The sequence below is a fragment of the Sarcophilus harrisii genome, chromosome 4 (assembly GCF_902635505.1).
Source record: "Sarcophilus harrisii chromosome 4, mSarHar1.11, whole genome shotgun sequence".
NCBI classification, from domain to species: domain Eukaryota; kingdom Metazoa; phylum Chordata; class Mammalia; order Dasyuromorphia; family Dasyuridae; genus Sarcophilus; species Sarcophilus harrisii.
The window spans coordinates 372898597-372924556 of record NC_045429.1 but is presented as its reverse complement, the minus strand read 5'-3'; the positions used below and the strand labels follow the sequence as shown (position 1 = coordinate 372924556).

The 25960-nt window shown below is 34.6% G+C and overlaps 1 long non-coding RNA gene across 1 annotated transcript; it reads left to right on the top strand.

The window, feature by feature from the left end:
* Positions 1-95: 95 nt before the first annotated feature.
* Positions 96-17522, top strand: LOC105750344. Its single transcript, XR_004233952.1, has 4 exons — positions 96-562; positions 5426-5518; positions 6904-6989; positions 17484-17522. It is a non-coding gene; the product is annotated as an uncharacterized LOC105750344 (long non-coding RNA).
* The last annotated feature ends 8438 nt before the right edge of the window (positions 17523-25960 follow it).

The following is a 25960-nucleotide window of genomic DNA, read 5'->3' as shown; positions in this document are numbered from 1 at the left end:
TGCTCCCCCTGCTGCTGCCGCTGCTGCTGCTGCTCCGGCCGCCGCTGCCGCCGCTGCTGCTCCTGCTCCGGCCGCCGCCCCCTTTCATCTTGCTAGGCTGGGAGCTCAGAAACTGAAAGAAAACAAGCTCGCACTTCCTCTTTGGCTGCCCTGGGTCCGCCGGCCCCGGCACCACATGATCGCGCGCTGCCGGAGTGATTCATTAGGCTGCCTTTGTCAGCGATTGGCAACCTAACCGCAGCCGCAGCGGCGGAGCAGCCGCACGTCGTCCTCCTGCTTCAGAGCCCAAAGCGGCCCCAGAGGAGCCACCCTCTGCTCCCTCTCCATCCCCGCGTGCTGGCCGTGAGGGGAGGAAGGGGCCAGCGACAGCCGCAGCCGCAGCAGCAGCCCGGGCCAGCAGCCACCAGCAAGCCAACTCTCCCGGCCCTCTCCATCGCGGCGCGCTGGTCAAGGGGAGGGGAGGGGGCAGCAGCGCGGGCCCCTTCTGCTCCAGAGCCCCAAGCAGCCACCCCAGAAACCAGCCTTCCTTCCCCCTGCCCTCTCCATCACACTGCTGGTCAAGGTGGGGATGAGGGGCAGCAGCAGTGCGGGCCCCTTCTGCTCCAGAGCCCTATGTAGCCATCAAAAACCAACCATCCTTTCTCTTTCCATCACGTTGTTTGCTGGCCAAAGGGTGGGGGTGAGGGGGCCACGGCAGTAGCATGGGGGGCAACAGCAGTAGGGCTCGAGAGCCCAAAAGGACGGGTAGGGAGGGGGAGGGAGGAGTACTCACTCTTGCTTTGGGTTTTATTTAACTGGTTGAGAACTTTGGAGAACGGTTTAGTAGCTGGTTATTGTATTAGTCAATGACTCGATTTCTCTTTTGCCTATGCTTTATAAAGTGCTTTGCACACCGGTAAGATGCTATATAAATGCTAGCTATTCTTGATAACAGGTTAAGGGGGATGTGACAAATTGAAGGAAGGTGTCAAAGCCTGATATGAAAAACCAGGTAAGTGTAAGTTAAGGGATGTTACAGGAAAGAGAATAGACTTCCGTTTGGACCCAAAGGCAGAACCCAGGAGCTAATGATATGGTTCAATGAAAAGCTTTCTGAATATATTATTCTACTTCAACTCCCTGTGTTCACCAACTCTAGGGAGTTTACCTCCTTGGGATCTCATCTGCAAAATGAGGTCATTCCAACTTCTTAGAACCCAACCAACTCTGTAATGATACTTCACAGAGAAAAAAAAAAGTCAGTTGAAAAGGAAACAGCTGTCCAGAAATTGAATAGGCTAACTTTGGGAGATTGTGAGATCATTACCATATATTTGGAAAGGACCTTTCTAGAAGACATTAAATCCAAGCCCCAGATGAGAAAATGGATTTTCAGGGAGGTGAAGTGGGATTGCTCCAAATCAGCAGCAAAATTGTGTTCTAGCACAGAGCAATGTTCTTTCCATGCTATCATAGTATCCTGTACCATGATGGGTTTTGCCTCACTGGAGGGAATCAAGTCTGATTTGGATGATCCTGTGTTGGGAAGATTAGAGAATAGATTTGATGCCCTTTAGGGATACAGTCGGTTATATGATTTCTGAGGCTCCTTCCAACCCTGAGAACCTGTCAGTGGGGGACAAGGATAAGGAACTGAAGGAGAAAGAGCAAAGTCTGCTTATCCATGGGGAAAGATTTATCTGACTAACCTTCCTGGGAATCTGCTCCCTCAACACTTTCCTATGGTTTTTCAGTCATATCAAAGGCATGGTTTTCTATTTCTGTCTTTGTTGTTTTATTTGAAACAAGAAAATGGCCTCTCTTGCCTTTACCTCTTTTTTCTGCTTAATTTCTTAGCACTGCTTAACTCTTGGAAGTATTTGTGATGGATATACCAGTTAGCCACAGAAGCTTGACCTCAGAGGTGGAACCAAGCACAAACCAAAATACCCAACAGTGACAGGAGTTTATAGTAGAGAAAACAGCTTTGCATTTACATAAGACAACCAGGGTTAAAATTCTGATTCTAATACTGCATCACCTCTCAATTTCTGTTTTCTCATCAGTAAAATGATAATTATGATACATATGTTTACCTGCCTTGTTGATTTATTGTGAAGATTAAATGAGATAATGTAAAATTTAAAAACACCACATAGATGTCACCTACTTTTATTATTATTATCACCTCTTTGGCAGTACTAACTGTATCTTCTGTTGATCTGGGTTCCCTGCAGAGTTAGCAAGCTGGTAAATGCTGCTTGAGCAGAGCAGGATTATGACTTAACTCACTTTGCAACTGAAAGAATTAGTAGATAAAATGCTGTTATCTTCAGCATAATGGCTTCCCATCACAGAAACATCTCAAAGTGTCTATTCATCAAAATAATTTCTCCATTTGCTTTTCCTGAATGTGTCTCATCATTGTTCCCTCATTCCATAATTATTTATTAATGATTGGGCTCACAAAATATAAAAGGCACTTTACCAATAAACAGGTAGGGAAGCCAAAGATGTTTGGCCACATCTTCCTTAACCTGTTAATGATAATAGCTAGCACTTATAGTTTGTAAAACACTTTACAAATATTATATCATTTTATCTTCTTGATAGCTCTGGGAAGTAGGTGCTATTACTAATCCCATTTTACAATTGAGAAAAATGAAATAGACAAGGTTAAATGATTTGCTCAGGGTCACAAGGCTAAAATAGCAAAAACTAGATTTAAACTTAGGTTTTACTGACTCCTGGTCCAATGCCCTATCCACTGTGATTCTTGCTACTTTATTTTTTTAATAGTATATTATTTTCCATTTACATGTAAAGATGGTTTTCAATTTTAATTTTTATAAGATTTCAAGTTCCAATTTTTTTCTCTCTCCCTCTCACATCTTCCCCTCCCATTCCAAATGAGCAATCATGGTAGTTATACTTGTACATTCATTTTTAACATATTTCCATATTAGTCATGTTGGGAAAGAAAAATCAGGACAAAAGGGAAAAACCATGAGAAAAAAAAAAAAAAACAGAGCAAAAGGGGAAAAAAATATGGTGAAAATAGTATGCTTTGATCCACATTCAATCTCCATAGTTCTCTTTCTGGATGCAGACGGCATTTTCCATCCACAGTTTGCTTTGGATCACTGAATTGCTCAGAAGAGCTAAATATACCATAGTTGATGGATCGCACAATCTTGCTGCTGTTGTGTACAATGCTTTCCTGGTTCTGCTTGCTTCACTCAGCATCTAAGTCTTTCTAGGTTTTTCTGAAATCAGCCTGTTTCTTTTAGAACAATAGTATTACATTACATTCATAGCCATAACCTATTCATTGGCTTTTCTGTTTTAATCTTCTCTCTTAACCTCTAATTTGAGGAAAATTACTATATGTTCTAATTTCCAATATTAGTTTATTGGAATAATATACTATATCACACTATAATATATATACTATATAGTCCATACTATATTAAATATACTATAGTTCAACTAAAATACCTGCTAGATCCATCTCTTTTCTTACACTTTATATTTCTTACTTTCTTTTCCCTCTTCCTTGCAAATTTTACCCCTACATTGTGATACAATGTCCCTGACTGTCTCTATCCTCTGTATGTTAACTATGCTATAGTGAATATTTCACGGAATTGGGTATTCCTTTTCTTTTTTTTAACTCATACTTTTTGAATCAACCTTTTCAAGTCAAGGATAACTGGTGATTTCCATTTGTGTGTTTGTATTTTTTTTAATTTACTATATTATTTTTAGTCTTCCAGAGTACCTTTCTATTTTATATTTTATAACTCTAAGAGACTGCAAGTCAGAAGAAGAAATTGGTATGAAGAAGAAAACCAGAGAAGCTCTTCTCTGTTTTATGGATAGTAAGGTTTGATAAATTCCTTAGTTTTACTTCCATCCATAACCCATTCTCACAATCCCCTCCATTATGTAGCATTCTATTCTATTCAGGCCTATTCTCTCCAGGCAATAATTCCTACTTCAGTCTTTTGCTACCCTACCTATGATAAAATCTATATTTCCTAGGTCCCTGCCATGTAAATTGGGCTAGCTTTTTCTAAGGCCTTCACATTAGTTTATTTCTTTTTCTTAAAAGATACTGAAAAATCTGTTGCTCAAATTGTTGACATAGATTCCTAGTCACTTAAGTACTTAAGGTCACAAGGCTTCCAGATTCCTCTCTGAGGAATCCCTGACAACATGGCCAAGTGTTGCCCTGAAACAATGTACTAACTTCACAGAATAACCTAGAGCTGGGGGAGGCCCAAGAGATCAACTGTATTAATTAACTCGTTTTACAGGTGAGACTCAAGGAGGCAGAGCTACAATATTACACAGGCAGTTAGTTAACTGTTGTTGTCTTTAAAAATAACCTTTTGTAGATATTTTCTGTTTCTCGCATCACGATAGTATCCCATATATCTCTTCCTGACACTCTTTCAGGGTCATCTTTTTTATAATGTGGTTCAAGGACCAAAGTGATGTGGGTGATGATGTAAGAACTTTTCAGTCACTGGAGAATTCACAATGGCCATTCTCTTTGGCGGAAGGTTTTATTTTATTATTTATTATTATTATTATTAAAATTTTTATTTTATTTATTTTTCACTTTTAATTATTTATTTTTATTATTATTGAATAATAATTTTTACAAATATTATATTAATTTAGAGGAATAGATTACAGACAAAATGAAGAGATACAATAGATATCAGAAATGGTAAATATGAGAGTGGAAGAGCATATAAAGACAAGTTCCTCAGTGAAAATCACAAATATCCAGAAGAACGAGAACATCCTGGGGGAGGGGAGGGGAGAGCATATCAGCTAAATCCTGAAAGGGACTTAACTCCTTAAAAGAGTTAGTTGTAAGGAGGAGAATTGGGGTTAGGAAGCCTAATGGAATTAGGGGAGATACCACGGGGCATAAGGAAGGGGAAGGGGAAAGACACCCAGAGGCAGAATGCCTTGAAGGACTGACCCAAAAGAAGGCAACAGCCATGGGATGGCCCATAAGTAGATTTTATAGGGAAAATTTAACCTCAGGGACATGACTGGGATTTCTGACAGGGCCTGGCAATGTGACACAGCTGGAGACCTCTACAGAGGGTGGGTCTCCAGGGGTTGACATAACTTGGTTATGTTTTATGTTCAGACTGGATGACCTCCCCAGAGGGTGGACTATGGAGCTAAACAGATCTCTCATCTGAGCCTTCTCCCTCTCTGCCTCAGGGATCAATTTTTTTGTTTCTTTCCCTCCAACACACTATTGAAGACCTCATCATTATATGACAAATAGAATTTTCTTGGAAAAAAAGATAGTGCAACTGACTGATACATTAAAAAAAAAAAAATCTAACATCCAAGGACCATCCACAAAGGGACAGATTATGGATGTCTTCTCCTATCTCTTCATTTATATATTTAGAAACAGTTCTGGCCCAGAGCCTGAGAGGAAAATGCTTGAGGGGGAAGAAAAGAGCTTCTTTCTGCCGGAGGATTGCCTTCTGAACTTCAAAAGGTCAGAAAAATCTGTATTTCTTATAGACACCCCTAGCAGGGAACCCAAAATGTTAATATCTACATAAGGAGCCAAAATAAAACTGGCAACATGGGGGAAAGGCAGTTTTAAGGGCTCCACAAGGAATCCATTAAAAAGCTGTATAATTAAAGGAAACATAAAGACTCAGGAAAAAGAGGAATAGGGTTTCTAGAACTAGGCACTAATAGTTTACCCCTTTACCGTATAGAGCCCTCTTTCCCCCTGAGAGCCGGATAAAGTTGTGGGAGAGTGCCCCAAGTTTGCAGATGATTTTGTACCAACTGTTCTTGTGCTCATGTCTAAAAACTAAGAAATTCTTAATAGCCAGTTGATAGGCTTCCCTTGTTCATTATTGATTGCTATCTGTAGGAAAGTTTCTTAGAGTTGCCCCTAGACCCAAAGGGAAGAAGTAACTGACCTCTGGGGTCGGCCTGCTGGTACAAGTAGGAATTGACTTTCACTTTAAAAATGTATGCATTTTAGTTGAATGTGACTTTATTCCATTCCTAACATTCACTTCCTCCTCATTTTTGCCACTTAGTCAATTGACTGACTTAGTAAATGAGTAGAATTGATAACTATTTAGCAAAATAAATGAAAATATAATAAAACATAGATAATGCTAATATGTGGTTTTCTAAGTCAATATGCCACCATAAAGGATATTTATGTATTGTTTAATGTCCCCCATTCTATTTGACTTTGACTCCATTACTCTAAGCAACTCTTTAAGACTATAAATTTCAGGGAAAGTGCTGTTCTTACGTTGATAGATGGAATTTCCTCACCTGGGAGTTCCCCATAGCGATGAAATCAAAAGTTAAGTGTCTGTGGAAGTATAGATATCCTATTTATATATCTATACACACACACACACACACACACACACATATATATATATAATATATATATACACAAACATATATATACATAACACACATACATAGAGATTTCCAGGAGAAAGTAGATTAACTAATTTACTATTAGGAAAAGTTTTTTTCTAAAAAGACCCTTTGTTCAGGTACAGGTTGAATCAGGTGATTTCTAAGGAAGGTACCTTCCAATTCTATAATTCTATGTAAGACACTTCTCCCCTCTCAGGTTGCTGGGTATTCTGAAAACAATGCTCTGCTTTTTTGCCTCACTGGAGAAATGAACTGTGACAGACCTAAGGGTGACTCTGGGCTTTGCTTGAATGCCCTTTCTTTGAAGCTGTGACATTCACTACCTAGGTATGCACAATAGAAAACAAGAGATTGGGCCCCAAGAGAAAAAGCCAAGTTAGCACTTTAGGCCACAGCCTAGGGAGTCAATCACACCCAGAGTCTAATTTGCATTTTTTCCTCTTTGGTTGCCTTATACAGTAACCCTTTTGTTGTTTGTAAAGAAAAGAATGTATTCACCATCCACAACTACAATGAGATGCTTCCTAGGGATTGGAGAATCAAAGGTTGGTTTGTTTGGTTTGGGGTTTTTTTGGTTGTTGTTTTTAATTCTTTCTTTTTAAATGGAAAGTAGGGAGCCTGAGAAAAAGGAAAAACAAAAATGATATTTGCAAAACTGGTTTAGAATCCTTCTGTATTTCTCTCAAATTAAGGAGATTTTTTTTTTTTTTGGCCTCAGGGAATTTTTGAAAGAGATAGCTTCCACTGGGGAGATGGTAGCTAGCAAGCAACAGAGTAAATCAATGATTATAATACAGTCTGAGGCAGAAATCAAAGTTGGGAAGGGAATTGGCCTTTTGAGAGAAAACATTTTAAATTAACTCAGTTAGAATAGAGCTGAATCCCAAACAACACACCCCTGAAATACAATTTGTAAAAGTTATGGGTTTAATATAGCACTGAATGTTTTAAAAGTGGAAACATCGATAATAACTATAATGTGTTGTATTTTTGACTTTTGTGTAAGACCATGGAAGTACTGGCTTTGGATCAGGGGAGTATCTACTTTGTACTGATCTATCTGGAGAGACATATTGGCTGATTGATGAGTTCAGGGAAACCTTTGGGTACTTGATCGTGGACTTAGTCCCCATGAGGACCAGAAGTGGGAGTGGGAAATGGGATCTTCCACAGGGTCCTAAAGCAAGGACTCTCACCCAGTCAATCAATAAGCACTTATTATAATAAATAAATGTGACATGAATTGATTATCTTCCTTTGTCAGGAAGAAGACCATTTTGCCATTATCAGATAAAACTAATTCCCAGAAAACCAGTTGTATAGAATAATTGTGATTGTGCAGATGGACCTCCTTTCTCTATCTCTCAAACCTCTGTACATCTTTAAACAACCTTTGAGACATTGAGACATTGATTTAGACAGGTCTGGGACCTGGTCTGCCAGGTGCATTCCTTCTAGCTCTTGTCTCTGCTCCTGGGAAGACTTAGGACTTAAATAAAGGGCTTCAATAAGGTTAAATTATTAAATTTTATTTAATATATTTATTTAAATATAATTATAATATATTAAATATAAATTGTATTAAATAAGGGGCTTAAAAATAAGGTTAATTAATAAAGTTGAAAAAATTTTAGCAAATATCTTTCACTATAAAAGATCTGGTTATGAAGAAGATATTTGCTAAGTTTTATTCAATTCTAAGCCCACTATGAAGGATTCTTTCTCTCCCTCATAGTGCCTTCCCTTTAATGGTACCTTTCTGATAACTCTAATCAGTTTAACCTGCCAGTCAATGGTTTATTCCTATCTCATGGAGTATTTCCTTTCTCCAGGTTAAATTGTGAATTCCCCTGAGAAACTTGTCTTTTTCCCTGTTAACTATATACTTTCCTAACTTTATTTCATGCTTGCCGCTCCTGATGCCCACTTTACCTCCTACTGGTGTCTATAATCTATTCCCTTAAATAAACTTGCCTTTTGGCAAAGAGAGTGTCCATTGTGAATTTGTCACATGTTTCTTTCCAGCTAGGAATTGCTATCCCAATTTCATTGCATGCCTATTATGTGTCAGGCACTGTGCCAAGCATTAGGGCTACAATAAGGCAAAAAGCTCTCAAAGAGCTCATAATCTAATGAAGGAGACAATAAGCAAAAACATATGTGGAAATAAACTAACTACAGGATAAATAGTTATTTATTAAATTAAAAATTTTATCCCCCGAAAAAAGGAATTAAGAGAGGAAGGGAACTAGAATTAGAAAGGGTTGGGAATGGCTTATGAAAAACGGGACTTTAATTGGGATTTGAAAGAATCTAGGGAAGACAGGAGGCAGAAATGATGAGGGAAAGAATTCCAGGAATGGGTACAGTCACAGAAAATTCTGGCATCAAAAGATGCATTGTCTTATCATGGAACAGTACTGGATCAGAGATGTATGGGACAGCAACCCTTACCCAAATTAAAATCAGACACTCTCAAGTTAAAAAGCAAAAAAAAAGGATTTATTACAATCTCCAGAGAAAGGGCAACTCCTAATAGACAAGGTGTCAGTACAGGAGTGCAAACTGCAAAACACAAGATTAAATAGACCCTAAACTCAGAAGCCTCCACCCCACCTTGACCTTTTCTCCCATTGTCTGAGGGATAAAATATTTTATCTTATTATTTCATATTTTATCTTATTATTCTTGGTTGTAAGCTTCCATCTTTTGCTTTTGGGAGATTATATTTCTTCCTTTCCACTTCTTTTTTGGATTAACTGCTAAATTTTGTATGATATTGACTTATTATGTTTCAGTATTTTCACAGCCAAGAATAATTCATCCTCAAAAGCTAAGGTGTTATTATCTATTCCATATTGCAGGGATTAGGGGCTTGGTGCTCCCTTCAATGTGCATAATTCATGTAAAATATTTTGACCCTCCATTAGCACCAGAAAAAAAGTATGAATTATTATGATATTAAAAGATAAAATACATTAACACTATGCAATACTACACACACACACACACACATTTATGAGTTTCTAATTTTTTTCTGTGTTATCTGTGATGGCCTTGAAAAACTCCCCCAAAATTCCCATTTAATTTCTTATGCCAACCTGAGATAAAACTAATTAACTGCAATGGGGAAATTCTGAAGAGATAACTGGGGGAAAACAGATTTTTAATGAAATAGAAGATTTCCAAGAATTCCAGATAAAGAACAGGAGGTGACTAGAAACTTTGAATACAAACATGGAAGTAAAAGGAAAAATAAAATGGTAAGCACAAGCAAGCAACTAGAAAAGACTTTATAAGAGTTAAGTGTAAACTCCAGTGCCTTTTTATTGACTCCAGGAGCAACTACAAAATTCAAAACTGTTCATAATCTAGCCTCTTTCTTCCTTTCCAATCTCTTTATACTTTATTCCTCACCATTTACTCTGATCCAATGACACTGGCCTTTTTGCTATTTACCAAACAAGACCTGAACTCAAGGGATTTTCCCTAATTATCCCCCATATGTGGATGCTCTCCTTCCCTGACCTCCTTGACTTCCTTTAGATTCCAACTAACATACTTTATACAGAAAGTTTCCCTCAATTCAATGCTTTACCTCTTTTAGTTATTTCCTATTTTTTCTGGTACATAGTTGGCTTTGCATACAAGAAAATTTTAATTTAAAATTTTATCAAAATTATCCATTTTATACTCAATAATACTCTTACTTTATAATAATTTAAGGTCTTATACTACTGATTTTGCTCCTTTTACAGCCTTCCCCTCTCCCTTTTATCCCCAAACTTCCTTTTGAAGCTCCTGACCTTTTGTTCTTCCAAATGAACTGTTATAATTTTTTTTCCTATACTTAGATAGTTTTTTAGTAATTTAATTGGGATGGCATTTGTCATTTTTTCTTCATGTTGGCCTTACCTAACCATAACAATAAATATCACTTCAATTATTTAGATCTGACTTTATTTATATAAAAAGTATTTTATATTTATGTTCATATAATTCCTGTGTATGTTTTAGCAAGTATGTTCTCAGGTATTTTATACTTGTAGTTAAATAGTCAATATCAAGTACTATTTTTCTCCATAGTTTTCTCATATTGCTTTTTTTTTTATTAAATCTATTTTAGCTTTAACTTTATCTTGTATCATGATCCCCTACTTTTTATATAACAAATTCTACTCCTAATCTTTATTTTATTTTTGTATGTATCTCTCATTTTTATAGCATTTTATGAAAACAACAAATTGTTGAATTCAAATTTTTAATCTGCTATAAGTTTTGATTTTATGGGTAAATTTATCCCAGTCACATTCTAACCAATAATCACTTGTATTTTCTTCCTTCCCATTTTTCCTCACTATCTTTCTCAACCTATTTGTATCCCCTCCTCACTCTTCTCATTAATTTCTAACACTACCTTGCCTTCCTATTCCTTAACCTATTTATCATTCCAAGAGTATTTCCCATATCCCCCCCAAGCCCATCTCCTTGTTCTCTTATTTGTTTCTCAATTTAGATTTTTATCCCCTTCTAGATATATCCCCATCTAGATATTCCTGATGAGAAAGTAAAGTTCCAGTACTACCTACCCCCACTAGCTTTTTCTCTATTAATTTTTCCTTTTATGCCTCATTTGTATAATTATTCCTTTTTAATATTTCCCTACACAGTTTTATGTTTTATAATCACCTATCATACTTAGCTTAGCCAAAGTATTTCTTTCAAATTATTCAAATAATGATGATAATCATGAAAGTAGATAATACTTTCACATATAATTGGTCTTCATTGTTTACCTTATATTTCTCCTGAATCTTACATATTGAATTTTCCATTATGTTTAGCTTTTTTGTCACAAATAACTAAAAGTCTTTTAGTTCATTAAATATCCTTTTTTCTCATTCAGTATTATACTTAACTTTGCTGGGTCAGTTATCCTTTCTCATAATTTCAGTTCTCTTGCTCTATAAAATATAGCATTCCAAATACTACAACTCTTCAACATAGTAGCTGCTAGGTACTGTGTAATCTTTATTGTAGCTACTTATTATTTATATATTTTTTGCTTGTTGTTTCCAATATTTTCTCCTTTACCTGGGAGCTTTGAAACTTGACAATGATATTCTTGTAAGTTTTCCTTCTGAAATCTCTTTCAGTTGATAATCAGAGGATTTTTTCTATTTCTGCCTTGCCTTCCTATTCTACAACTTCAAAACAATTATCCTTGATAATTTCTTGTAATATCATATCAAGCTTCTTTTTTTAACCATAATTTTCAGGCAACTACTCTGATATTGCTTCTCTTCGATCTGTTCTCCAGGTCAGTTTTTCTGATGAGATGTTTCATATTCTCTTTTTTTCCCTTCTTTTAATTTTGTTTTTCTTATTTCTTGTTGTCTTAAAATGTTAGAGGTCAGAGGGGAGAGATCTCGGGGAATGACTGTTAATTGAAATAATAAAAATGTTCAGAGAACAGAGCTAGAAGTATTGGAGTAGAAGCAGTAGCCCAGTTGTACTCTCCCAATATTACCTTCCAAACAACTTTAAAATAATGCCTCAATTAGAATTTTGGAGTGGTAGAGCCAGCCAAAGGTCAGAGTGAGACATTTTCCCAGCCTGAGACAATTTAGGAGGCCAGCTTTGTAATTGGTGTGAGGGCCAGCCTAGAACCTAGGGATAAGCAGTGGCAGAAGAACTTTTGGGAGATCTCAGCCCAGAGATGGCAAGAGGGTAGTGTAATTGGTCAGAAAGAGATTACAAAGGACTTTTGTCTGGTGCTGGGTGCAGCTGGCCCTGATTGACAACTTTATTGCCCACATTCAATTCTGAGTTGCAATTCCAAGGCAGAGAGGAGTATTAACACCTGTAGCTGCAGAAAATCAAGGACTCTGGTCAAAGTTTCAGGGCTAAGAAGAACTTGTGACTGCAGAAGAACAGGGACTGTTTGTGGGTAAACATCAGAGTGAAATCAGGAGAGCAGAAGGATATCTTTCCCTGGATCACCCCACCTTGAAACCAAAAACTTTAAAACTCCCAGAATAAGCTCAGGACAGTGCCTTCCCATGACAAGTGAACAAAGCCCGATTTTAACATAAAGTTCAAAGTGAAGAAATAGTCTGGGAAAAATGAATAAACAACAAAAAAGAACTTGGAAACAGCTATATCCAAAGCCTCAAAGAAATATGTTAATTGGATTCAAGCCTAACAAGAATTCTTGGAAAAACTTAATGGGAAAAGAAATGAGAGTGATGTGAAAAGAAATATGAAAAGAATTAGAAGGGCTAGGGGGTAGAACAATTGCTCCTGAATTCCCTTTTAGACAATTTTAAAATAGTACCTGAAATAAAATTCTGGAGTGGGAGAACCAACTGAAGGTCAAGGTGAAACAATTTTCTAGCCTTAAGATAGGTTTGTAAGATTTATCACACGGGTGGTCATTGGGCCTGTCAAGGCAATACAAGTATCAGGTCTTGGAGGTTCTTGATCAATGGTAGCATCAGCTTTGGTAGCTCTCAGCCCACAGACTGTAAGGAGTTTAGATAACTGGTCAGAAAGAGATAGTTGGGAGCCCTTTGCAGGCTTCAGAACCCTGTTCCATTGCCTATATAATATAAAGCCTATTGTGTTTGTGACCACAGAGGGATAGAGGTTCTGGTCATGGTTCCAGATGTACAAGAGTGCTTTCAGTCATCCACAAAGGAAGCAGGGGTCTAAGTTCCAAGGCAAAAATGAGACTGATGCATGGAGTTGCAGGAGAACAGAGGACCTAGTCTCAATTCCCAGGCCAAGAGAACTAGCCCTTTTGGCTGTAGGGGAACAAGGTCTCTTCCTGTCTAAAAAGCCAGAACACAGAACAATGGCCACAGCTCTCCTTAGCTCATACCACTTTGGAAGAACTGAACTCTCTCCCCAAATTAGTTCTGAAAATAGCAGCATGAAAAACCTGCAGCTTGGGATAGTACTCCCTCCACCATGTAAGCAGAGCCCAATTTTAACATAAAGTTAGAAGTCAATAGATAGGCTGGGAAAATAATCAAATGAAAAAAAAAAGAGATCCTGACCATTAAAAGTTACTATGGTAACAGGAAAGATCAAGACAAATCAAGATAATGATGTCAAAGAACAATATGAATTAAGCTTAAGCCCAACAAGAATTCCTAGGAGAGGTTAAAAAGGGATTTTAAAAATCAAATAAGAGGTAGAAGAAAAATTGGGAAAAGAAATGAGAGTGATAAAAGAAAATTATATAAAGAAATTCAAAGTAAATGGTAAAAGAGGCACAAAAAATACTGAAGAAAAGTAATACCTTAAAAATAGAATTAGCCTAATGGCAAAAAAGGCACAAAAATTCACCAAAAAGGAAAACTTATGAAGTAGAATTGGCTAAATGGAAAAAGAGGTACAAAAACTCAAGAAAGAAAATAATTCCTCTTTTTTTTCTTGTATACTTCCAGAATTTCTAATGAAAAACAATCTGGGAAATATTAATAATTTATTTTTTTAAGAAAATAGTTTCTTAAAAATTAGAATTGGGTAAGTAGAAGTGAATGATTCTGAGACATCAAGAAGCAATCTAACAAAATCAAAAGAATGAAGGAATAGAAGAAAATGTAAAATATGTAATCAAAAAAAATCATTGGTCTGGAGAATAGGTCAAAGAGAAATAATTTTTAAATTACTGGACTATCTGGAAATTGTGATTTTTTTAAAAAAAGAGTATACACATCATATTCTAAGAAATTATCAAGGAAAAATGCCCTGTTATCCTAAAATCAGAGGGGATAAATAAAAATTGAAAAAATCTGCAAATCACCTCCTGAAAAAATCCCAAAATAAAAACTCAAGAATATTAATACAATAATAATGGCATTAAAATTCAAAACTCCCAGGTCACAGAGAAAATATTGCAAGCAATGAGAAGGAAACAATTCAAATTCTGTGGAGCCACTATCAGAAGAATACAAGATTTAGCAACTTCCATGCTAAAAAAGCAAAGTGCTTGAAATATGGCATTATGTAAGTCAGAGAAGCTAGGATCATCACCAAGAATAACTTACTCAGAAAAGCTGAGTATAATCCTTCAGGGGAGAATGAATGAATGAATATTTAATGAAATAAAGGACTTTCAAGCATTCCTGATAAAAAGATCAGAGATAAATAGAAAAACATATTCAAATACAAGATTCAAGAGAAGCACAAAAGGTAAACATGAAAGAGAAATCAAAAGAGACTCAATAAAGTTAAACCATTTTCATTCCTATATGGAAAGATGATACATGTAATTCCTAAGAATTTTATCATTATTAGGTCAGTGAGAAGTCTATATAGGCAGAGGGCATGAGTCTAAGTCAATTATGTTGGGATCTAAAAAAATGAAATGGTGACAAAGAAGGGGTACATTGGGAGAAGGGGAAAAGGAGAGATAATTTAAGAAAATTTAATTCATAAAAAAAGGCATGCAAAGAAAAGTTTTTACAGTGGAGTAAAATGATGGTATATGTGGGAGACAATGAACTACATTCTCATGAAAATTGGTTCAAAGAGGGAAGAATATATATAAGAATATACATACACACAAATATATATATATATATATATATATGTTTTTTGAGTATATATACATATACTCAGTTGGCTAAAGAAATCTATCTTGCCCAAACAAGGAACTAGAGGAAGGAAATAAGAAAAAGGGGAGGTGATGATCAAAGGTAGTAGGGCAAATTAAGGGAGGCAGTGGTCAGAAGCAAAACAGACTTTTGAGAAGGGACAGGATAAAGAGAGACAGAAAGAAGGAAGAATAAGTAGAAAAAATAAGAGGGAGGAAAATACACATTTATTATAACTGTGATGTGAATAGGATATACTCATCCTTAAAGCAGAAATGTATAGCAGAATGAAAATAGTCAAAGAATATAAACAGGCAGTTTTCAAAAGAAGAAATCAAAGCTATATATAGTCATATAAAAATACTTTAAATCAGTGTTGATTAGAGAAATGCAAATTAAAACAATTTTGAGGTACCATCTCATACATATCAGAAATGATAAAAGCTAGAGGGGATGAAGAAAACTAGGAACTCTAAGGAACTGCTGGTAAAGTTGGGAATGGATCCAATCATTCTGTAGAGCAATTTGGAACTTTTCCATTTTCTGTGCACACTGACCCAGAAACATCACTACTAGGTTTATATTCCAGATATGAAAGAAAAAGGGAAAAACCCATATGTTCAAAATATATTTGTAGCAGCTCTTTGTGGTGGCAAAGAATTGGAAGGACAGCCTATCATCTGGAGAATCACTAAACAAATTGTAGCTTATGATTGTGATAGAGTACTACTGTGCTATAAGAAATGTTTTTTGAAAATCATGGAAAGACTTATGTGAACTGATACCTAGGGAAGTAAGCAGAACAAAGAGATCATTCACACACATTAACAGCAGTATTATAATAATGATCAACTGTAAAAGACTTAATTATTGTGATTTATACAATGATCTAAGACAGTTCTAAAAGATTCATGATAAAAAGTACTATCCACTTTGAGAGAAAGAAGTGATGAACTGAGGGCAAATTGATTTACCATTTTCTCATTTTCTTCTTTGTGATATGGCTAATATGGAAATATTTTTGTGTGATTTTATATGTATAATTGATATAATATCACTTGCCTTTTTAGTGGATGGGAGGGAAGGAAAGAATTTGGAGCTCAATTTTTTTCAGTTAAAAAAATAAATAATAAAAGACCAAAAAGATAGACTATCAGAAGTAATAAAACTTAAAAACCAAACAAACAAAAGTAGGATTCACAAGATCATAGACCTTAAGCTTACAGAAGAGGAAACTGAGACCCTAATGAAATTAAGTGACATGTAAATCATCATCCAGGTAGTAAGCATTATAGGTCAGATTTGAATCAAGGTCATCTGAATCAAAGTCTGCTGAATTTCCCTTCATGATTACTTATTGGGGCTGTTGTGGAAAGGGTTACTGTTCAGGTACTAATTGAACTAGATAGCTTCTGTTATATCATCCAACTGAGATTTTGCAACATAGTTTTAGAATTGGAAAGGACCTTAGAGTTCATGTTACAAAATCCTGGTTACTTAAGTGACCAGCCTATAAACTGAGGCATAAACCTTTTCCAAGATTACAAAGGTAATTAAAATGGTAGAGCTTGGATTTGAACTAAAATCCTCTGATACCAAATCTAACATTCTTTCTGTTGTTCCCTCTTACTCCTAGGTTTCAAAAAAAGTTAAGAAGGAATAGATTTATAGGGGTTACAGGGATTTGGGAAAGATAGCAAATGAGGAATGTTTTTAAGCCTCTCTTCCTTCTATATTATATATTCATAATATCCTGTTGTTACTAATAATGTGCATTACTATTTTCGATGTCTCAAACTTTGCCCAATTTAAATTTGACAATTTAAAGTGACTGAGTATCAAAGTTGTGGGAATCAGATTATCCCCTAGTTTCTGTGTGCTGTTTTAACATGAGAAAGTATGGCACACACAAAAAAATAAATAAACTCATTGAAACTTTGGTTTAAGTCATGATTCCACCACTTATTAGCTATGCAAATTTGGACACATTATTTAGCCCTATAGACCTGTAGTTTCCTCAACTGAAAAATGGGAATAATGATATATACCACTAATATAAGACTATTTCCAACATGGGGTTATGAGATTCAGATGATATTAGGAATAAATATAATGATAAAAGCATTTGTGTGTCTTAAGGTTTGCAAAGTGATACACAGATATTTCATTCACAACAATCCTGTGAGATAAATCCTATTATTCTCCTTTTTTATAGATGAAGAAATTAAAATTAGGGAACTCAAATGAGTTGCTGAGGGTCATGCAGCTAATAAAGTATCTGAGGAATGATGGGGTCCCTCTTTTCTTATAAGATGCAATTGCATTTTCTTTTCCATGATACCTTCCTTTCCCTTCCAATACCTTCCCTCCCAAACTACCTTGTACTTGATTATTTTGTATATATTTATATTTATTCACTTTATATTTAAATAGGTACTTCTGGAGAGAGAAATGGCAAACTACTCCAATATCTTTGCCAAGAAAGTCCAAATGGGGTCACCAAGAGTCAGACATGACTGAATTGACTGAACAAAAAGAACAATTTCTTGTCATACTTCACCTTGCCTTTTAGAATATAAGAGCTTTTTAAGTAGGGATGTTTTCATTCTGTACTTTTATGATCAGCTCTTAGCACAGTATCTGGAGCATTGTAGATATTTAATAAGTCCTTGTTGAATCTCTCTCTTTTTGCAGAAAGGGAATTATGAAGGACACTGGGTATAAAACATTGCATATTCAACAAGACTTGAAAAATGCCAATTAGTTTTGCTGACCTACTTTTCCCCTCTCTCTCTTTTTAAAGGAATATTATAATGGATGGCTATCAATGTGTATGTGGGAAATATTATGACATACTAGAAAGTAAAAATGATGTAAAATATGTCAATAAAGTAATTTAAAAAAATAATACAATCCTTTTTGATTGGTTTATCAAATTGGAAGCAAATTTAGAGGTTACTGACTCATTATTATTGGATTATGAGGTAGAAAGGACTTTAGAGAGACCATTTAATCCAACCCTCTCATTTTACAATGATGAGGAAATTATGAGACCCACAGATTTTAAGAGACTTACTCAAGGTTAGACAGTAAGTAACAAAACTATGACAAATCCAAATCCTCTAATTTAAGATCTAACACTTTGGGGAATAAAGTAAATGAGCAAATGCTATTCTGCTAAATATCTTATTTAGGAAGGAGGTGGGTGGTAAGGATGTGCCTGATAAATACCATACATTTACATGATTTTTTTTTCTTTTCTTTTTACTTCTTTTTTTCATATTTACTTTTAACACAATCTTTTAGATAAGTAGCATCCTCCTCAGGCCTAATAACCATTTCACTGAACCAATAGCGAAAACAACTTAACTTGTTTTAAGTTTTTTATTCTCTGAAACATTTCTTCAGGTCTTAAGACACTGCCTGTATATACACTAAAACCATTTTGAAAGTTATATTATTTCTTCTAGGCTATTGTTATTATTCTTATTTTTAAAAATAACATTGTTGTTAAGGATGATTCACATACATTTATATAGTTATTCTTATGTTTATACTACATATACTTTACATATTTATGCACTATAAATTTAAATCATGTGTCCCTCACAAGCACCCTGTGAGATAGGTACAATAAGTATTAACAGCTTCATTTTACAGGTTAGAAAACTCAAGCTTGAAGGCAATAAGTGTCCTATTCCTTCATGATTATACAGTTTGTCAGAAATAGACTTCAAACAGAAGTCTGTGTTGAATGCAAGCCCAAGATCCTTCCACCAAATCATGCTGCCTTTCGTCCTAATATGAATAACAATAGTCATAAGAAAATAAAAACAGCAATAATTCTATCCTAATTCATGATCTGGAAAGATAGCAATTCTCACCTGATATTATTGGAAATATGTCTTAAAACATTTTCTCCAGTAGCAATGATGGATACATCTAAAGCCTCTCAGCCAGTCTCACTTTGTGACCAATAGCCCCCATTTTCAAGCTAATTCACCAGTTAGGAATACAGTTGTTGGATGTTGAACAGAGAAAGGATCAGTTCTCTAGCTTTGGGACTGAGAACAGAATGAGGGAAAAGACATTTAAGCCCTGGGCAGTGCCCAACTTTTTGGGGATGGAATCAGACAGTTACAGAGATCAGAATAAAGTAAATATTCCAAACTGTTCTGTTTGAGAGGATCAAGAAAGTAATTGTGTGGATAGAGAAGACCAATTAGAATCAGAAAATGGAGAGGAAAGTCGACAGTTACTTGAATAAAGGTTAGGGGAGTGTGAGAGACCATCCTAGTTAAACAGGATAATGAGCCAATATGGACATGGAAAGCACAGTTATAACCTATTAATAAGCATTTATTAAGTTCCTACTATGTGCCAGACACTGTGCTAGATAAAGGGGGCAGGAAGACAAAAGTGAGACAATCCCTGAAACAGTTGGAAATTATGCTCTATTATTTGTTGAAGAACAATCTCTCTCTCTCTCTTTCCCCGATTCCTTCCCTCCCTTCCTCTTTTTCTCTCTCTCTTTCTTCCTCCCCATCTCTCTTTCTTTGTTTCTGTCTCTCTGTGTCTTTTTCAGTAAATATATGTATGTATATATATATATATATTTACATCTCTATGTATATATACACACAAGTAATATAATTTTAAAACATTTTAAATACCTGATCTCATTTGAGCCTCCCAACAACTCCAACAAGGTAGGTACCACAAGTGTTCTTATTTGCATTTTACAAGTGGTTCAGAAAAGTTAAAAGACTTACTTAGAGCAGTTAAATGGCTGGGAGAGAAGATAAAGGCTGGGAGTTAGGAAGACCTGAATTCAAATCAAGCCTCAGATACTTACAAACGATATGATCCTAGGCAAGTCCCAACTTATTGCCTCAGTTTCCTCAGCTGTAAAATGGGAATACTAATAGCATCTATTATCCAGAGCTCTTCGGATATTGCCTGGCACATAGATATTTAATGAATGCTGGTTAACTTCTTTCCATGGCCACACAGATATTAAGTGTCAAAGACAGAAGTCAAACCCAGATTTCTCCTACCTTCAAAGTACTACCCTAAACAGGACAGAGGAAGTCAGCTGCAGTAGCAAAATAAATCGACAACTACCTCCAGTCAGTTCATCTGTACAAGTTGTAAGATACCTTTTCAGGTCTATTTTGCTTAATTCTTAAGCTATATGTATCTCAGCCTTTGGTCAGGTTTCAATGGAATATAATCCCAGTTTCTTTATATATAAATTGGGAATAACGGTACTCTGATTGTATTTCCCAGCATTTATTTTAATGAATGAAACTTGAAAACTTTGAAATGTGTTTCAGAATTTGATTCTTTTAATTCTAAATTTTAAATTTAGCTCCGAAAATTTTCTTCCCATGATCCTAGTTATTAGTTGCTTTTTAGTCATTTCAGACCTAATTGTTTGTAACCTAATTTGGAGTTTTCTTGACAAAGATACTGGAGTGGTTTGTCCTTTTCTTCTCCAGCTCATTTTACAGATGAGGAGACTGAGGCAAACAGCATTAAGTGACTTGCTGGAGTCACGGCTACTAAGTATTGAGACATTTACCAGTCAGCCAAACGAGCATTTATTGTTTGCTTTGTGATAGGCACTGTACAAAGAATAACAACATAGTCTACCCTCTTAGGAAGTTTATCTTCTAAAGGAGAAGAACAATATGTAAACAACTAGATGGATACATAATTATATAGATTATATGGAAGATACTTAAGGCATCTGATACTTGGAGAGACTAGTAAAAACTTCTTAGAGAATGTGGGATTTGAGCTGATTCTTTTTTTTTTTTTTAATTAAAGATTTTTATTTTTCAAAACGTTGGACAATTCTTCAACATTAGCCCTTGCAAAATCATGTGTTCCAATTTCCCCCTGCTTCCCTCCACACCCTCCCCTAGATGGCAAGTACTTCAAATATCTATTAATTAAATGATAGAAATATATGTTAAATCCAATATATGTATACATATCTATACAATTATTGTACCACACAAGAAAATAAAAGAGAAGCAAAGTAAAATGTAAGCAAACAACAACAAAGAGTGAAAATATTATGTTGTGACCCATACTCCGTTCCCAGTTCTCTCTGGGTATAGATGGCTCTCTTCATCACTGAACATTTGGAACTGGTTTGAATCATTTGACCTGATTCTTGGGGGAAAAAAAAACAGAAAACAGAACATTCCACATAAATATTTCAAAATAGAGAAATACAAAAAGACAAATGAATTAATAATTAAGAAAAGACTAATTCATGAAATAATTTCCTTCATGTTTACAGGCTATTTTAAATTACTGAGGAATAAAGAGGAATCATTAAGAAATAAAAAGGATCTAACCGTCTAATGATAAAGCAGGATATTTTAAAATAATCAGGGAAAGAAGAGATGAGTTAATCTTCTTTGCACTATATCTTATGTTCTGCTATAAGTAAATTAATCTTTTATGAAAGGAGCAATGCAGGGAAGAAAAGAGGCAAGAAACAGAGAGAAATTGTAAATGAATCTCTAGCCCACAGAGAAGGAAGAAGAATCTTTTTAGTCTTTCAATAAATGAAGGAGATTGTGGGGAAATGGGATAAAAGAAATGGAGAAAACAAATTGGAATAGATGGGTTCTTACTCTAGAAGGGAAATGGAAAGGTACCATTAAAGTGTATTTCCATGGTATGATAAGGGATAGATGTCTGTCTGTGATAAGAACTAGAGGGCACTTTGGCAAAGAGTACCACAAAAGAATGTTATTTAAGTTAAGAGTTTGGAGGGAAGATTTTGGATCACAAGCTCATTAGGCATGGAAAGAAAAAGTTCAAAAAGAAGAAAGCGAGCCCAAGAGATAAGTAAATACATATATGAATAAATAAATAATTAGCATTTAAGTAAATTCAAGGAATTTAGGATAAGGCAGGTAAGCTGAAGAATAGAGAAAATGGGTTGTGGGAATACAGTATTATCAAAGCAATATAAGCAAAAACAATTATAGGGACAAAGTCCTTATTTAAAAGAGGAGGGATATAAAATCAGTAGCAAAGAACTAATTAGAAGAAAATACAAACCTGATAATTATAACCTTAAAGGTAAAAATGATTAAATAATGTAATAGAAAGAAAAGCAGAATGACAATGGGAAAAAATGTGCCATATACAAAAGTACATATAAACAATGCAGAATGAAAATAAGAGTCTAGTATTTTACAGGGGTCCTCAAACTGCGGCCCACGGGCCAGATACAGCAGCTGAGGACGATTATCCCCCTCACCCAGGGCTATGAAGTTTCTTTATTTAAAGAAACTACAAAACAAAGTTTTTGTTTTTACTATAGTCCGGCCCTCCAAGAGTCTGATGGACAGTGAACTGGCCTCCTATTTTAAACGTTTGAGGACCCCTGGAGATTCTAGAAAACATTTTATTATATACCAGGTGATTTTTAAAAATAAATATCTGTTGCAGTTGTGCTCTCAGTCAAAGCAACCATTAAAATTCATATTATTAATAGTCAAATGGGTAAGCTATAGTGTACTTAAAGTTACCAAATAATGTTAATATTAAATTCATATGTACTAAGTGACTTTGATTTCATAAAGGAAAGGTAATTTGGATCACAAAAAGACAAAGATAATAACATGATAATTGGAGAAAAGTTTATTGATGCTTTCTCAGAATAGGATACAACTACGAGATAAACAAAAAGAAAAATAAAGAACAGAAAAGATCTTTGAAGAAGTTAAATTTGAATAGAAGCATTAAAGAATGTTCCTCAGTATGACATAGTGATTATATAAAAATAGGCCATATGATATAGAACAGTAAGATTATAAATACAAAAGCAAAAATATTAAATATATCCTTTGCAAACTATATCACAATAGAAAGCATAATTAATGCAGAGAACGGAAGTAAAATATAGAAACTGAAATAGGCATTTAGCAATGACATCCAGAATAATGAGTATGTTAAAAAAGAAGTCATCAAAACAATAAATAGTCATGTGAAAGAGAAGGATAATCATGAGATGATATACCAGCTTGAGGCAGATGCAACTAAACACTCCTCAGAGGAAAAGTTGTAATAATAAGATGATACATTCACAAAATAGAAAAAGAGAGGATTAAGGAACTAAATTTGCAATTAAAAACTATGGAATTCAGAAATTGACAAATCCCAAATAAACATAAAAGAAGAAATCTTGGAAATTAGAATAAAAATTTAAAAACTGGAAAACAAAAAAGACCATAAAAATTGTAAGCAAAACTAAAAGTGGATTCCGTAAAAAGACTAATAAAGTCAATCAACCTTAGTTGACTTTATTTTTTAAAAAGTCTAATAATAAAATACAAAACCATAAGTTGAATTCATAACAGAGAAATAAAAAGAATTTTGAAGATCTACTGCATACCATTTCATACTAGCAATACTGAGACTTTTAAGGAAATCAACCAATTAATAGTTGATTTTAAAATATGAAATATATAAATAAACAAGTTACTATCAAAAAAGAGTGTGACTAAAACTCTGGTCCAGATTAGTGTGTAAGTGAATTCCATAAAATGTTTAAAGAGCAATTAATGCCTATATTACACAAATTATTCTTAATAATAGGGAAAGAAAGCAAACTATAAAATTTCTTTCATCAGACAAATGTGGTGCTGATACCTAAACTAGGAAGTGATAAAATAAAGACTCCTGCATCATTAATGGTTTTTTGGCAGGAGTTGGGGAAGGAGGATATTAGAGGGAGGTACTGCATCTATGATGTCATCAGCACAGAGAACTCCCAATAAGGAAACACTCTACTAATGAAGATGATCAATTATTCTATACTTTATAGTCTTGGAGAGACCGTTTTACTTTCTACATAGCATAACAGTCCCAGAATCAGAAATGCTAGATTTAAATTCTTTTCTCTAATAGAAATTGGCTGTTTGACCATAGATGAGTCACTTAAACTCTCAGATACACATTCCATCTCCTATTTCTTTGTATGAAGAATAAGTAATTCCCCATGTCTGAAAGGTTTCTTTTCTCTCTTTTCTCCTCTATCTGATAGAATCTCTAATTTCCTTTGAAGCTCAGTTAAGGAACTGTCTCCTATTTAAAACCTTTCCTGATCCCTTCAGTTATCACTTCCTATTTTTAAGATTAATTTTTATGTATTGTATTTATTTATTTATACCTGTATATGTATTTGCACAAGTAGAATAAGTAAGCTACTTGGAAACACATTTTTCCATATTTTTATTAATTTAGCATCTAATAACATGATACCAGTATAATATAGACATTTAATAAATGTTTGTTAAATTGAGTTTGAAAATGTATCCCTTTCTCATAATTTCTTTTTATTCTAAAAACAGAATATATAATTTCAATGGCTTAAAGGACTACCATTGCTGAAACTCCTTCTACCAATGTAGATTAGTACCAGCATTCTAATTCATAGGCTTAGAGAAGGAATTCTTAACTTGGGATCTGCAAATTTTCATGGGGTCAATGGATATATTTCAAGGGTTTCATGGACTTGGATGGTGAAAAGTACATCCATATTTCAGTATATTGGGTTTCCTTTGTAATTCCATGTATTTTTTTTCATAAATTTAAAACCATTATTCTGAGAAATGATGTGCAGGCTTTTACTAGATTGCCAAATGGAGTTCATGATACACAGAAAAGGTAACAACACTTTCTGAATGCATCAAAAATAACAAAAAAACAATTTTTTCTTTTTTTTCTTTTTGCTGAAGCAATTGAGATTAAGTAACTTTCTCAGGGTCACACAGCCAACAAATATTAAGTGTCTGAGGTCAGATTTGAATTCAGGTCCTCCTGACTTCAGGGCTGGTGCTTTATCCACTGTGTTATCTGCCCCCTTTTTTTCCTTCTTCTTCTTTTTTTTTTTTTTTTTTTTAGTACATGTACATTCATTTTTAATACACATTTCTTTATGAATTTTGTTGGGAGAGAAAAATCAGAACCAGAGGAAAAATCATGAAAGAAAAAAAAAAAACAGAAGAAAAGGGGGAAAAAAGTGAACATAGCATGTGTTGATTTACATTCAGTCTCCTTAGTTCTCTCTCTGAATGGAAATGATGTTTTCTACCCAGATTTTATTGGGAATGCCTTGGATCAGTGAATCACTGAGAAGAACCAAGTCTTTCATAGTTGTAAGGTTACAGAAGCAGCAAAGAAATTGAGATTATTATTCATTCAAAAAAGAAGTGAGATTTAATTCACAAAAAAGTCAGCCTTTCTAAATAGGAAAAACAAAAACCAAGACGAAACAAGACTAATTTTATTGAAAACACAAAATGCAAAAAATATTTGGGATCTAATCTGTCAATACACATAACAAAAGACATTAATGCAATGATAAAAAACACTATAGAAATGAAGAAAAAGTTAAATGAATGGAGACATTATTTTTTATAGTTAAACTATTGATGATACTGCTGAAATGAATTCATAGATTTAGTGCTATACCAATCAAACTACTAGCATGTTAATTTATAGAGCTAGAAAAGATATATAATATTTATTTTGAATGAAAAAAATTCTATAATTTCATAGGAAACACTGAAAAAATTGAAGAAGTACGTTGAGAGCTCAAACTACATATAAAGCATTAGATATCAAATCCATAGGTCTTTGTAAAAATAGGTAAACAGGAATGATAAAGAATTGGATTTGATAGTCTGGTGTTTGATCATCTAAAATATATAAGCTACTGAAAGGTCATGTAGAAGGACTGTATATTTGACAAGAACTGATAGTAAAACTGGACAACAGTTTGGCAAAAAAAAAAAATGTTTAGTAACTTATATCCATACCATAATAATTTCTGCATTGTTATCTACCTAAATATGAAAGTTATGCCATTTAAAAAA